The sequence below is a fragment of the Papio anubis genome, chromosome 4 (genome assembly GCF_008728515.1).
Source record: "Papio anubis isolate 15944 chromosome 4, Panubis1.0, whole genome shotgun sequence".
Classification (NCBI taxonomy): domain Eukaryota; kingdom Metazoa; phylum Chordata; class Mammalia; order Primates; family Cercopithecidae; genus Papio; species Papio anubis.
In genome coordinates, this window is record NC_044979.1 from 125,630,842 (window position 1) to 125,647,565 (window position 16,724).

At 39.2% G+C, this 16,724-nt stretch overlaps 2 pseudogenes across 1 annotated transcript; one reads left to right on the forward strand and one right to left on the reverse strand.

Annotated features, from left to right (window-relative positions):
• Positions 1 to 3,901: 3,901 nt before the first annotated feature.
• LOC101002550 lies at positions 3,902 to 11,296 on the reverse strand (annotated as a pseudogene). The gene is made up of 2 exons (XR_002521269.2): positions 11,281 to 11,296; positions 3,902 to 5,343 (listed from the first exon to the last, which is right to left on the reverse strand). The product of XR_002521269.2 is annotated as a cell division control protein 42 homolog pseudogene (transcript).
• Positions 10,493 to 16,521, forward strand: LOC110742814 (annotated as a pseudogene).
• The last annotated feature ends 203 nt before the right edge of the window (positions 16,522 to 16,724 follow it).

Below are 16,724 nucleotides of genomic sequence, written 5' to 3' on the forward strand. Positions count from 1 at the left end.
ATCACGCCCAGCTAATTTTTGTATTTTTAGTAAGGATGGGGTTTCACCATGTTGGCTAGAACGGTCTCAATCTCTTGACTTTATGATCTGCCCACCTAGCCTCCCAAAGTGCTGGGATTACATGTGTGATTCACCGCGCCTGGCCACCTGCCACTTCTTTAAAAAAATCCAGTTGTAAGGACTACTAATCAGAATGTAAATTAAGGGCAACTTGAATCTATGCTCCTGGGTGACCATCTTTAATCCTTTCTTTGAGACAACGTCTTACTCTGTCACACAGGCTGGAGTGCAGTGGTATGACCTGCCTCTCAGGCTTAAGTGATCCTCCCACCCCAGTCTTCCAAATGTCTCTGCCCGCAGGCCTGAGCCACTACGCCAGGATAATTATTGTATTCTCTATTGAGATAGGGTCTTGCTATGTTGCCCAGACTGGTCTTGAACTCCTGAGCTCAGGAAATCCACTCACCTTGGCCTTTCAAAGTGCTGGGATTATAGGCATGAGGTACTATGCTTGGCTGATCCTTAATCTTTATACTTGAATAAATTCTCTTTTAAGTAGACTCTGAACTTTTTGATTATTTCAGTTTGACCCTATACTCTGATGTATGTAATAAAGTGTTTGAGGTTATTTGTTTGAAAGATGTTTCTTACTATGTAAGGCTTCACTGCAAGTAGTATTATATTAGTGAATACATGTATGTGTAAAGATTTTATAGACACATTTAATAAATCTAACAATATTACTTATTAGCTGTATTGTTAACTGTCAATTCACTCATTGTAAATAGTTACCAAGTTATAATATCTGTAGTGATATCTAAAACATACTTACTTCAAAGATATTTTGTAGCATGAGGCTTACAGGCTTTGTAACCACCATTTTCAGCAAACTAACACAAGAACAGAAAACCAAACACTGCATGCTCTCACTCATAAGTGGGAGTTGAACAATGAGAACACATAGACCCAGGGAGGGGAACACCACACACCAGGGCTGTCGATGGGTGGGGGCCAAGGCGAGGGATAGCATTAGGAGAAACACCTAATGTACATGACAGGTTGATGGGTGCAGCAAACCACCATGGCACGTGTATACCTATGTAACAAACCTCCACGTTCTGCACATGTATCCCGGAACTTAAAGTATAATAATAATAAAAAAGTGTTACTTCAATGAATCAATGTAATATATGAAGTCTGACTACACCTATGTTTAAAAGATAATTTTAAGAATGTTACTTATGAGTTGCATTAATAAATAGTATTAATTCAATCAATAAAAGTGTTTACCAATGTCTAAAGTATGTATGTGTTTAAACATACTTCCTTAATAAAAACTTTTTCTTATATATGTTACTTCTTTGTTGTGAAGAGGGTTATGTCAGTTAATGCATATTATGTATGTAGTGAAGTGTTTGTAGATACATTTAAAATGATTCTAATAATTTTCTTAAAACTGATGCTAACAATGTGAATTCAGTGAGTATAAGTGGCAAGCAAACCATAATGTATGTAATGAAGTGTTTAAAGATACTCCTTTAAAATATTTTTAAAAACCATCTGCCTGCCTCGACTTCCCAAAATGCTGGGATTATAGGCGTGAGCCACCACCTCCAGCCTATTTCTTTTTAAGAGTATTCACTGTTGCATACATAAATGCTACTGATTTTTATATGTTGATTTTGTATCCCTAACTTTACTGATTCATTTGTCAGTTCTAACCAATTTTTTTGTAGAATATTTAGGGTTTTCTAAATACAAGATCATGTTGTTTGAGAACGAGGATAATTTGACTTCTTGCTTTCCAATTTACATGCCCTTTATTTCTCTTTCTTTCGCTTGATTGGTCTGATAGGACTTCTAATATTATATTGAATAAAAGTGGTGAAAGTGGGTATCCTTGTTTTGTTCCAAAACTTAGAGAAAACAGTTCCAATTCTTTCCAGTTTGCAGTTAGATGTGGGTTTGTCATATTTAGTCTTTTATTTCATTGAAGTACGTTTCTTCTCTACACAGTTTGTTGAATGTTTTACTATAAAGTTGGATTTTAATTATACTGTATTTACTATATACTATATTTATTTTACTATGAAGTCGAATGCTTTTTAAACATCAATTGAAATAATAATACAGTTTTGGTTTTAGTTCTGTTAATGTGATATATGAGATTTTATTGATTCATGTATGTTGAATCATGCTTGCATCCTGGGATGAATCCTATTTAATCATGGTGAATGATCTTTTCAATATGGACTGAGTGAGGATTTTCTAGTATTTTGTTGAGCACATTTTTGTCTATGTTCGTTGAAGATATTGTCCTGCCTGTAGTTTGCTATTGTTATATCCTTATCTGGGTTTAGTATCAGGCAAATGCTATCTCACAGAATGTGTTTGGAAGTATTCTCTCCTTTTTAATTTTTTTTTTTTTTTTTTGAGACAGAGTCTCGCTCTGTTGCCCAAGCTGGAGTACAGTGGCATGATCTCGGCTCACTGCAAGCTCCGGCCCCTGGGTTCATACCATTCTCCTGCCTCAGACTCCCAAGTAGCTGGGACTACAGGCCACCACTCCTGGCTAATTTTTTGTTTTTTGTGTTTTTTTGTTTTTTTTGGTAGAGACGGGGTTTCACTGTGTTAGCCAGGATGGTCTCGATCTCCTGACCTCATGATCCACCTGCCTCAGCCTCCCAAAGTGCCAGGATTACAGGCGTGAGCCACCGTGCCCGGCCTCTTTTTAATTTTTTTTTTTAAAGAATTTGAATAGAATTGGTATCAGTTCCTTTTTAAGCATTTGGTAGAATTCATCATTGAAGCCAGATCCTTGGCTTTTTGCTGATGGGGGACTTGTTATAATGCCTTAAATCTCATTACTCTGACTGTTTTTTTTCATATTTTCTATTTCTTCATGGATCAGTCTTGGTAGGTTGTTTGTGTGTAGGAATTTACGCACTTCTTCCAGGTCTTCCAATTTGTGGGTATACAGTTGTTCAGAATAGTTTTTAATAATTATTTGCATTTTTGTGGTATCAGTTGTTATGTCTCCTTTTTCATTTCTGATTTTATTTCTTTGGGTCTTCTATCCTTTTTTAGTCTAGCTAAAGATTTGTCTCTTTTGTTTATCTGTTCAAATCCTCAACTTTTTGTTTCATTGGTCATTTGTATACCTTCTTAGTCTCAATTTTATTGATTTTTCCTCTCATCTTTATTATTTCTTTCCTTCTACCAAATTTGGATTTAGTTTGTTTTTGCTTTTCTAGTTACTTTAGTATATTGTTACGTTGCTTATATAAAACCTTTCTGTTTTTTCAAATGTCGGCACTTATTGCAATAAACTTCCCTCTCATCACTGCTTTTGTTGTATTCTTCAGTTTTTTTGTATATTGCATTTCTATTTTTGTTTCCAAACATTTTTAAATTTTCTTCTTCTTTACTGAACCACTGAATATTCAGAAGCATGTTCTTTAATTTCCATGTGTTTGTGTAGTTTCCAAGGTTCCTCGTTATTGTTGTCAAGTTTTTTTCTCTTGTGGTTAAAAACAAGATATAATTTTGACTTTTTTTGCATTTGTTGAGGATTATTTTGTAGCCTAACATACAGGCCTGGAGAATGTTTCACATGTTGATGAGAATTATATGTACTCTGAAGCTACTGACTGACATGTTCTATAAATGTCAGGCTCATTTGGTCAAGTGTGTAGCTTAACTCCAATTCTGTGGTTGCTGTTGATTTACTGTCAGAATGAGCTGTTCTTTCCTCAGAGTGTTGAAGTACCCTACTATTAATATATTGCAGTTTTCTCTCTGTTTAGATCTATTAATGTTTGCTTTATGTACTCGGGTGCTCTTGTTTTGAGTATATATTTATAATTGTTATATTTTCTTGCTAGATTGACTCCCTTTTTTAGACAGGGAAAAAAATTTTTTTAATTACAAACTCAATTCATTTGGTGTATTTCAAAGGTGCAATACTTTTCTTCATTTATCAGTGAGAGAAGTTAGAAATTAACTTCCCCAAAAAATCAGCAAATGGCAAACAAATGTCCTTGAAAGTCACAATCACATATAGTGTGTCCTAGAAAAGAGGAGGGGCAAGACAGGCTCCACCCACTTTCAGGAGTTTCATCCAATACTGGATCTACTCCAGGGTGAGGAGAAAAGGCAACTTTCAAAAAGGAGCATGTTACTAAATGAGGCATTTACTCTACTCCTTCCTAAGAGCACCAGATGAGGAACATGTTTTCTAAACTAGATCTAGGAAGTGGAAGGTGGAATCAATCCATCCTCCTCCCCTTAAGGGCTATCCACTGGTTAATGAATTAAAAAAAAAAGAGTAAAAAACAAACCCCACACACAGTCCTTGAAAAAAAGAGGAGAAAAACAAAAAAAGCCAAAACACTAAGATGTCCCAGATTACTCTCCAGAGTGGAACCAGGGAGCAGCTTCAACAATTCCAGTTAGTCTGTATGCCTTACTTTTAAACAAACAAAAAAATTCTTTTTTCAAGCTACAAAACAAAAACTAGTACTAATCACTTTTCTGATAATACACAATTACTCAAAGTCACCTAGTCCTGGGAGGGGGAAGGGGCCATACCTATGGCCTTGTCTCACGTGAGTGTATGTGGGTAGGTGCAGGGCATTTGCCATTATTGCAAAAATGAACTTTAATTTTTAATCTTTAGTTTGATTTAAACACTGCTTTTAGTATGATGCCAACACCAGCTGGGCAGAAAGGGCTCTGGAGAGATGTTCATAGCAGCACACACCTGCGGGTCTTCTTTGGTTCTGGAGGCTCCCGGGCAGCCAAAATTGCTTCGTCAAATACATTCTTTAGGCCTTTCTGTGTGAGTGCGGAACACTCCACATACCTTACAGCCTTCAGGTCACGGACCAGCTTTTCAGCAGTCTCTGGAGTGACAGGCTTCTGTTTGTTCTTGGAAAGTTTCTCAATAGTAGAGGGGTCATCTCTGAGGCCAATTTGGATCCCAACAAGCAAAAAAGGAGTCTTTGGACAGTGGCGAGTTATCTCAGGCACCCACTTTTCTTTCGCATTTTCAAATGAAGGTGGAGAGACCACTGAAAAACAGACTAGAAATACATCTGTCTGTGGATAACTCAGTAGCAGTAATCTGTCATAATCCTATTGCTCTGCAGTATCAAAAAGCCCAAGAGTATATGGGTCTCCAACAATCATAACTGACTGCATAATTGTCAAAAACAATTGGCACATGTTCCGATGGAAATTTGTTTGTTGTGTAGGATATCAGGAGACTTGTTTTACCAACAGCATCATCGTCCACAACAACACACTTAATTGTCTGTATTGCTGAAATAGTTTTGTATCCACCTTAAATATTTAAAATCTGATGTTGACCTCAGCTTCTCCACTGGGGTGTTCGAAATTGACCCCTTTATCATTATATAGTGACCTCCTTTATCTTTTAACATTTTACTTGTGGTCTATTTTATATGATATAAATATTGCTACACCTGCTCTTTTTTGGTTTCCATTCGCATGGAATTTTTTCTCATCCTGTCATTTTCAGTTTATACGTGTCTTTATTGATGAAATGGGTTCATTGTAGGCAGTGTGTATATTCTTTATTCATTCATCCACTCAATGTCTTTCAATTGAAGAAATGAGTTCATTCTTTTGATAAATAAGTACTGATAAATAAATACTATTGTCATTTCGTGACTCGTATCTTTGTTGTTTTGTAACTCCTCTCTTTCTCACTGTCTCTTCTTTGTGGTTAATTTTCTATGGTACTGTGTTTTAATTTGTTGCTTTTTATTTTCAGTGTATTTATTAGAACATTTTGTTCTGTGATTATGAAGATTACAAAAATATCTTAAAGTGATTACTTTAATCACAAAATAATATAAACAAAGAAAAAAACTAAAAAAGCTCTACACTTCCCCACATTTTGAATTTCATTGTGTCACTTTATGTATCTTTGTATTTCTTCTCTCTTAACAGGTTCTGTAGCTACTTTTGTTTTTGATAGATTTGTTTTTAGTCATCATACTAAAATGATAAGTGGACTTCATAGTACAGTTACAAGTACAAAATTTTGAGTTTGTCTGTGAGCTTATTATTACCACGGGTTTTTATAACTTTAGATGTTTTCTTTTTTGCACATTTATGTTTTTCTCTTTCAGACTGAAGAAGTTCTTTTGGCATTTCTTGTCAGAGGGGTCTGATGGGATGCATTCTCTTAACTTTCGTTTGTCTGAGAAAGACTATCTCCCCTTCATGTTTGAAGGATAGCTTTGCTGGGTACAGTATCCGCAGTTGACAATTTTAGTCTTTCAGTACTTTACATATACTCCCACTCTCTCCTGGGTTGGACAGTTGCCATTTAGAAGTTTGTTGCCAGTCAGATTGGAGCTCCTTTATATTATTCACTCATTTTCCCTTGCTGCTTTTAGTATTTTATTTGTCTTAGATCTTTGAGGGTTTTATTATCCTATGTCCTAGGGTAATCTTATTTGGCTTTACTCTGTCTGGTGATCTCTGACCTTCTTAAACTTATACTTGGAGATTTATATCTTTCTCAAATTTTGGAAAGTTTTCTGTTATTATTTCTTTGAACAGACTTTCATTTTTTTCCTCTTTTTCTTTTTTGGGAAGGAGTCTCACTCTATCACCCAGGCTGGAGTGCAGAGGCATGATCTCAGCTCACTGCAACCTCTGACTCCCAGGTTCAAGCAATTATTTTGCCTCAGCCTCCTAAGTGGCTGGGATTACAGCTGCGCACCACCACACCTGGCTAATTTTTGTAATTTTAGTAGAGACAAGGTTTCACCATGTTGGTCAGGCTGGTCTTGAACTCCTGACCTTCAGTGATCCACCTGTCTCAGCCTCCCAAAATGCTGGGATTACAGGCATGAGCCACTGCACCCTGCCTCTTTGAATAAATTTCTATTCCTTGCTTTTGCTCAGCTTCCTCTTGAATATCAGTAATTCTGAGATTTACTATTTCGATATGATTGTCTATATCTTACAGGCTTTCTTTACTACTTTTCATTCTTTTCTTTTATCTCATCTGACTGTGTATTTTCCATCAGCCTGTCTTTAAGCTCACTGATTTCTTCCTCTGCTTGATTCATCTGCCATTGAGAGCCGCTCATGAATTTTTGTTCAGTCGATATACTTCTTAGTTTTAGGATTTCCGTTTGATGTTTTTAAAAAATAATTTCAATCTTTTCCTTAAATTTCTCTGATAAATTTCTGTATTGCTTTTCTGTATTATTTTGTGTATCACTGAGTTTCCTTAAAAATATTATTTTGGGGGCTGGGCGCAGTGGCTCACACCATAATCCCAGCACTTTGGGAGGCTGAGGCGGGCAGATCATGAGGTCAGGAGTTCGAGACCAGCCTTGCTAACATGGTGAAACCCCGTCTCTACTAAAAAAATACAAAAGTTCGCTGGGTGTGGTGGCGGGTGCCTGTAATCCCAGGTACTCGGGAGGCTGAGAGAGGAGAATCACTTGAACTCAGGAGGCAGATGTTGCAGTGAGCCGAGATCATGCTATTGCACTCTAGCCTGGGTGACAAGAGCAAGACTCCATCTCAAAAAATATATATATATAATATTTTGGATTCTTGACCAGAGAGCCTAACTATCACTGTTTAGTTAGTGTTGGCCAGTGGCTTCTTGCTTTGTCCACTCGGGAAGATTATGATTTTTTTGTCTGCTGTTTTCTCTTATGAATGTACATCTATGTGTCTGCATTAAAGGATTAGTTATTCATTCAAATCGTCTCTATCTGGCTTGTTTTATTTTGTATTGGGTGTGTTTGTTAGAAATTGTTTGCAATTTACCTTGAATATCCTTTTTGCTATGTCACTACCTCCTTTTTGGCACTAGATGGCACCTTAATCCCAGGTTTGCCTCAGCTCTAGCAACCATTCAGAGCACTTGTGCCAGATGAGGGAGGTCCTAAAGGGACTACCAGGGAAGCTTGGCAAGGCTAGCTGGGGATTTGTGATCTGAGAACCTATGAAACACAGCTCCTACAGCATGGTGTCACTGAATAGCCACTGTGATTTGGCATCTCCTTTGGCTAAATAGCTACATTTCCCAGGCTGGGGATACCTGTTACCTAATCTCTTTGTTTCTGGGTGTCCTCAGGAGTTTTTCCTCCCTTAAGGCACTGGCTATACTTCTTGTGGGTGTCTTCTGTCTGGAATCCCAAGATGGCGGGAAAGCTGGTTGTCGTCCTGAATCTTCTTTTTCTTCACCTTTTTTTTTTTTTTGGTCTAGTAAGCTTTAATAGGTGAAAAATTTTCTGCACACTTGGTGTCCGGCAGATGTGTGCTAGGATGTCAGGAATATATAAGTCTTACTCCTCTATATCTGCATGGATTTTTTCACTTCTCCATTACTTCAGTAACTATCTTATTTGCATATTTGAGTTCTGTGATATTGCTGATGATAATCTTTGAATTTGTTTAAGGTTTTCTGTCAGTCAGGAAGTGGAAACCAGCTTGCTTCTACTCAGCCTTTTTGGTGATGTCACTGTCCTTATGAATTTTGAAAGCTTTACTGTGAAGGATGTTATATAAGTAACATGTAGTAAGGTATTTGTAGATACATACTTAAAATATATTTCTTTTTTTTTTTTAACTGAGATGGAGTCTCGCTCTGTCACCCAGGCTGGAGTGCAGTGGCGTGATCTCGGCTCACTGCAAACTCCACCTCCCGGGTTCATGCCATTCTCCTGCCTCAGCCTCCCAAGTAGCTGGGACTACAGGTGCCCGCCACCATGCCTGGCTAATTTTTTTGTATTTTTTAGTAGAGACGGGGTTTCACCATGTTAGTGAGGATGGTCTCGATCTCCTGATCTCATGATCCACCTGCCTCGGCCTCCCAAAGTGCTGGGATTACAAGCGTGAGCCACCGCACCCAGCCCTTAAAAGATATTTCTAAGATGTTGTTGATAAAATGAATTTGTAAATGTATTAATTTAGTGATTTCAAGTGTTTACCCAATTGCAAATATATAATAAAATGTTTAAATATGTTTCTTTAAAGAAGTTCCTTACTATATATCTTAAAATCTTTGTTGTGAAGAGTGTTCTTTTAGTAAGCGGATATGTAGTGTGAGGTTGTAGACACTTATATTAAAGATAATTCTAATAATGCTATTTATTAGATGAGTTGGTAACTATGTTAACTCATTGAATGTAAGTGCTTACCACATGATAAAGCATGCAATAATATGTTTAAACATGTTTTAAAAGATGCTTTTGTTATTCATTTTAAGAGCTTTGTAATGAAGAGTGTTATTTCAGTGAGTGGATGTAATACTATGCAGGGAATAGTTAGTAGACACACGCCTAAAAGATGATCTAAGAATGTCATTGATAAAATGAGTTGGTGACTATGTTAATTCAGTGAATGCAAGCAAGTATTACCAAACTGGAATGTATGTAATAAAGTGTTTAAACATGGTTCTTTAAAGATTTTTCTTACCACACATTTTATTTTATTTATATATATACATATATATATATTTTTTTTTTCCGAGATGGAGTCTCATTCCGCCACCCAGGCAGGAGTGCAATGGTGCAATCTTGGCTCACTGCAACTTCCTCTGCCCCCCAGGTTCAAGTGATTCTCCTGCCTCAGCCTCCTGAGTAGCTGGGACTACAGGTAGGTGCCATCAGGCCCAGCTAATCTTCTTTGTACTTTTAGTAGAGACGGGGTTTCACCATATTGGCCAGGCTAGTCTTGAACTCGTGACCTCAGGTGATCTTCCCACCTCAGCCTCCTGAAGTGCTGGGATTACAGGTGTGAGCCACGGTGCCCGGCCTCTTTCCATGCATTTTAAAAGCTTTGTTCTGAAAATTGTTACATCAGTGAGTGAATGTGGCTCACTGTAACATGTTTATAAGCATATGCTTAAAAGATGATTCTAAAAATGTTACTGATTAGTTGATAATGGTGTTAATTCAATGAATGTATTAATTAAATGCAAGTGTTTACCAAATTATAAAGTATGTAACGAAGTCCTTAAACATGCTTATTTATAGATTTTTTAAATTATGCATTTAAAAATATTTCTTGTGAAGAGTGTTATATTAGAGAGTACATCTAATATTTCACTACATACACCTACTCACTAGGTTTGCAGGCACATGTTCAGAAGATAAAACTGATAATGTCACTTAAAATATATGTTGTTAACTGGATTAATTCAGGGAATTTAAGTGTTTAATAAGCTATCATATATGTGTAAAGCGTTTAAGCTTTTTTTTTTTTTTTTTTTTTTGAGACAGAGTCTCACTCTGTCACCCAGGCTGGAGTGCAGTGTGCAATCATGGCTAGCTGCAGCCTCTGCCTCCTGGATTCAAGCAATTCTCCTGCCTCAGCCTCCTATAGATGGGACTATAGGTGACCACCACTACACCCCGCTAATTTTTGTATTTTTAATAGAGATGGGGTTTCACCACGTTGGCCAGGCTGGTCTGAAATTTCTGACCTGAGGTGATCTGCCCCACCTCGGTCTCCCAAAGTGTTAGGATTACAGGTGTGAGCCACCCTACCATGGCCAGCCAAGCATATTTTTTTAAAGATGTTTCTTACCATTGCATTTTGGGTAAGAAACATTCTATGGCAAAAAGCTTTTATTTTAATGAGTGGATCTAACGTATGTAATGTATGTAGTGAGGTGTTTATATGTTGAAAGATAAATCTAAGAATGCTACTTAAAAGATGTGTTGTTTTACTGTATTCAGTAAATTTACTGTATTCAGTAAATTTAAGTGTTTACCAAGCTGTATAGTATGTAATAATGTGTTTCAATATGCTTCTTTAAAGATATTTGTTACCAGAGAGGGTGATGTCAACAAGTTGTTAGAATAGAAACTATCTCACTCTACTTGCTTCCATAAAAATTCAACTAACAATTTTCCACAGATTAGAATACCTTTGTAAATATCCCAGAACTTGGAAGTGAATCTGAGACGTCTTCTCGAACTACAGACCAAGAGCCACACATAAGTGTATGAGGAATGATTTCACTTCGACCAAGTTGCTCCTCTCCCCAAACTACACAGTGATATACACAGTGTTTTCCAGTAACCATGTTATATTTTCAGAGGGAGAAAAAAATTGGAGGTGAATATTTAGCTATCCCATTATTCTGGGACCATTCACAGGAGACACTACCTTGTCTCACCTCATGGGACATATTGGAGGATATTAGAGGAGCTGGTCCTACCCTAGCCTACCTGTTTTTCCAGCCCAGTACCATCTTATCTCACCAATACTCACACTGACCCCAGGGCATCCTGAAGGCTCAGATCTAGCCTTTCTTCCTCTTTGCAGAAAGACCTTTCTCTACCCAGATATACAGGGACATCATTTTATACACTTACCTTAGGTGTTCTAAGGAAAAGCACCTACCCTGATCGACACATCTGTGAAAGTAAACAACTCTCCCAGTGGAAGGTGACAGAATTTGGGCTGCTCTGATTAAAATTCTCTGGCTTAGTGCTTGCTGTAGGTGTAGGGTCACGTAGAAATTGCAGGGAAAGATTACTGTTGCCTTTTTGGTTCCCTTCCCTGCCAGTGGGTGAAAAGCTAGCCCTATGGCCTTTAGTATAACTATAAGCGCAACTGCGTGTGTGTGTGTGTGTGTGTCTGTGTGTGTGTTTGCATTATGTTTATTACATGCATATTTATACAAATATGTATTTATGTATGTATGCATAAATGTATATTTTTGTGTTATTACATATAAGATCTATATTTTATTATTTATAATCTATATGAATTTTTTCTTGCTTGCATGCAAAGGCACCACCACAAACTGGCAGACAGTGCTACAATGTTGTATGTATAAATATTTGTATTTTGATTTCTATTTATTTATATGTTGATGATATATTTGTAAATGTTTCCTATTTCATTTAAAATGTATGCATTTATGTGTATGTATATATTAATTTCCAGTTATGGTGTTACTTGTGCCCTGTATGCTTAAACATTCCAGACTGATCGATTGTGCTACATTGTTTCCTGAGACTACAGATTCCAAAACCCCGAGATCCTGCTGAGGCTTTTTCTGGTCTAAGTGGGAAGATGCGGCTACACATTGGACTTCACGTGTCAGGGCCATCTCTTCCCTTGGCATTTAGAAAAAGTTCACTTCTCCTATAGGAGGGAGCAGAGAAAGTTGGCTGACTGTTTCAGGGCAAACGAAGGAACCAGTGTCTATGGAACCTGGTAATATTAGGCAGTCTTCCATTCAAGTCCTATTTGGACACTGTCTCTCTGAGATTTTAAGAACAGAAAAGCTCTCAGAGCCTTCCTGCCACAGTGCTCGCACCTCACTGCTCCAGCCTCTGGGGCGCATTCCATCCTTTCAGCCTGAGACTAGCAGAGAAAAAAATTACATATTTTCTTGCTCCATACACACCTTGTGGCGAGCAAAAAAATTAAATTTTAACCATGAGGGAAATTGTGCACATCCAAGCCAGTCACTGTGGCAACCAGATCGGTGCCAAGTTCTGGGAGGTGATCAGTGATGAACATGGCATCGACCCACCAGCACCTACCACAGGGACAGCGACCTGCAGCTGGACCACATCTCCGTGTACTACAATGAAGCCACAGGTGGCAAATATGTTCCTCGTGCCATCCTGGTGGATCTAGAACCTGGGACCATGGACTCTGTTTACTCAGGTCATTTTGGCCAGATCTTTAGACCAGACAACTTTCTTTTTGATCTGTCTGGGGCAGGCAACAACTGGGCCAAAGGCCACTACACACAGAGAGCCAAGCTGGTTTATTCGTTCCTGGATGTGATATGGAAGGAGGCGGAGAGCTGTGACTGCCTGCAGGGCTTCCAGCTGACCCACTCACTTGGCTGGGACACAGGCTCTGGAATCGGCACTCTCCTTATCAGCAAGATCCAAGAAGAGTATCCTGACTGCTTCATGAACACCTTCAGTGTGGTACCTTCCTACAAGGTATACGACACTGCGGTCGAGCCCTACAATTCTCCATCCATCAGTTGGTAGAGAACACCGATGAGACCTATTGCATTGACAACGAGGCCCTCTAGGATATCTGCTTCCACACTCTGAAGCTGACCACACCAACCGACTGGGATCTGAACTACCTCATCTCAGCCACCATGAGAGGTGTCACCGCCTGCCTCCACTTCCCTGGCCAGCTCAGTGCTGACCTCCACAAGTTGGCAGTCAATATGGTTCCCTTCCCATGTCTCGATTTCTTTATGCCTGCCTTTGCCCCTTTCACCAGCCATGGAAGCCAGTAGTAACAAGCTCTCACAGTGCCCAAACTCACCCAGCAGGTCTTCGATGCCAAAAACATGATGGCTGCCTGTGACCCCCGCCACGGCCGATACCTCACCATGGCTGCTGTCTCCCGTGGTCGGATGTCCATGAAGGAGGTCGATGAGCAGATGCTCAACATGCAGAACAAGAAGAGCAGCTACTTTGTGGAATGGATCCCCAACAACATCAAGACAGCTGTCTGTGACAGCCGCCTCATGGCCTCAAGACGGCTGTCACCTTCATCAGTAACAGCACTGGCATCCAGGAGCTCTTCAAGCGCATCTCGGAGCAGTTCACTGCCATGTTCCACCACAAGGCCTTCCTCCACTGGTACACAGGCGAGGGCACGGACGAGATGGAGTTCACTGAGGCTGACAGCAACATGAACGACCTCATCACTGAGTATCAGCAGTACCAGGACGCTACCACAGAAGAGGAGGAGGATTTCAGTAAGGAGGCTGAAGAAGAGGCCTAAGGCAAAGGACCCCCATCACCCCAGGCTTCTCAGTTCCCCTTAGTTGTCTTAGTCAACTGCTCCTTTCCTCTCCCTCAGAATTTGTGTTTGCTGTTTCTATCTTGTGTTTTGTCTTTTTCTCTTCTGGGGGGTCTAGAATGGTGCCTGGCACATAGTAGGTGCTCAATAAACACTTGTTTGTTGAAAAAAAAAAAAGAACAGAAAAGATGCAGAAGTTTTTTGGCTTATATGGCCATACACTTCTCAGAATACCCTTGATGACCTAAAGGTTGGTCGGACACTGACCAGCGCTTCTGAACCAGGGCTACATGCCTGGCTCGGAAACTCCAGGCCCTCTGTAGCTTTCTGGCTTGTGCATGCGCAGTTCTTATCTGCCATGACGGACTCATCTCACCTACTCTAGTTTGAGCACAGGCATCATTCATTCACCTAGGGTGGCAGGGCCCAACAGTCTGCCTCTAACCTAGTTTTCTTTTTCTAACAGCTACTTTAGCATCCAGAAGTGTTTGTCAAGCCAGACATCTGTATTTCTTGCTTCTGAAACTTGTGGAGGAGGCCTCAGACACCTGGCTTTTCGGGTGTCTCTGATTCAGAGATTCTTTAGTACTGCCCTGTAGGGTTCTCTAGAATCAGCTGGGAACAGCCAGAATAGAATTACTCAAGCCTTTGGCTTCTGCGGCCATTTTCCTGGCTCTGAAAAGCTTCCAGTGTCTCACATTTCAGTTCAACCCTGGCCTGGTGTTGCTCTGGCCTGATATCATCTTATCCCAGCACATCCTCGGGTCCCGATCTAGCCTTTCCAACTCTCTGTGAAAAGCTTTTCCTTCACAGAGTGAAGTGTCATACTGGGACACCATTGGATGCACCCACCTCAGATGTTCCAAAGAAGGGCACCTATCCTGATCAAGAGGTTGTCTAGAAGCGGACAGTTTTCCCACTGTTGGGTGATGCTGCTTGGGCTGGATCTGGTTTGTCTCTGGCCTGGTGTGTGCCATTAGTGTAGGGTCACATGAAACCTGCATGGAAAGACTCTGTGTCTTTCTGGCTTCTTTTATTGCCAATAGGTGATGAGACAACCTTATGGCATCTAGTTTAGATGTAAGTGCATCTGTGTGCATTTCAGTGTGTCTGTGTATTTCTCTGCACTATATGTATCTTATACATATATTTTATATACACATATATGTTTATTATGTATATATCTGTCATTATAGGTAATAGCTATGTTTATTTTTAAATATATATTTATGAAAAAATATGTTTTTATTTCTCTTGTATGGAGAAATACCACCACCAACTGGTAGACCACTCTATAACACTGTATATATAAATACCTCTATTTTAATTTTATTCATTTATGTGTTGTGTATATTCATATATGGTACCTATTTCTTCATACACAAAAGTATATGCATTTATGCATGTGTATATATATTTATTTGTCATTTTATCTTTGCTTGTGTGTCATGTATGGGTGAAACACTTTAGACTGACAAATTATGCTATACCGTTTCTTGAGATCAGTGACTTCAAAACACTGAGATCTCACTGAGTGTTGTTTTCTCAGTCGTGTAAAAGATGTAGCTGTTTATTTGACTTCAGATGTGAAGGCCATTTCATCCTTTGCCATTTGAGAGAAATCTTCCTCCTGCCCTAGGAGAGCAAAGAGAGAATTGACTGGCTGTTTCACGTCAAATAAGAAAGCCAAAAGCCTATGGGACGTGGTAGTTCTTTTATTTCATGTCCTATTTGGTCACTACCTCTCAGGGCTTCTAAGAACAAGAGAGATGGGGTATTTTTTGGCTTATGTGGCCATACACTTCTTAGCCTAGCCTTAGGGACCCCGCAGCTAGATAGAAAGCTAACATTGCTTTTGGCCCAAGACCACATGCATGGTCTAGGGCCTCAGAGCTTTCCTTAGGTTCCTGAATTACACACAAGCACAACTCATATCGCCATGATGGACCTACTTTACTTCACAAACTGGGCCCTATTTTGGGGACAAGCATGATTCATTCACCTGGTGTGACAGGGTCCAACAGTCTGCCTCCCCTTCACTACTGATGTTTACTCTTTGTCCTTCTCCATCCACCGTACCCACCCCCCACTCCTTAACGGCAGCTATCAATTTCCAACTGCCCATGCTGAATTTGGAGAGAGCCCCATCTCTCTTCCCCATTGTAAGACTCACATACAGTGATCCCTGTACCTAACAGAATGGCTCTGAATAAAGTCTTCCTTGCCACGTTTTAAAAGGGTCATAGAATCATTTTTTAACATGTGGTAAAATTTATGGGATTTTTTGTCTTTTTAGTTTTTTTAAACCACAGGAAAAATGCTATGAAATTTTTAGAGAGGTCAAAATGATAGAGACAGAAAGAAAAATAGTGGTTGCCAGGGAGTGGGTGGGGACAAGGAGGAAAGAGTTGGAAGAATGGGGCGTTATTATTCAATGCTTACAATTTTTTGACTTTACAAGGTGAAAAGAGGAATGCAGATGGTGGCGATGGTGGCATAACATTGTAATTGAAGACAGTGCATTTTATGTGTATTTCACCACAATTTTATAAAATCAAAAATAATTAATTAAAAACATTAGTACACACAAATACATAAACCAAGATACTTCTTGCAGCAATAGGTGTATGACAAAATAATTGGCAACCCTAAAAATGTTTAAAAACAGAATAATAATTGAATATACACAATTTGACAGCCTCTCTATCCCTTCACCACTTATTTTGCCAAAACAACTTGTCATTCCAGGGTGCCTTCTACTGGGTTTGTTCATGTTTGTCTATCTGCCAATTTTTGGTGGTGAAGAGGCACATGAACTCACTCCAGCAGGCTACTGCCATGCATGAGTGAAATGCATGGTGCATCTATACTAAAGTAGAACAAAAGTACTGGTGCCTTAGAAGTCACATAATTTTCTTAGA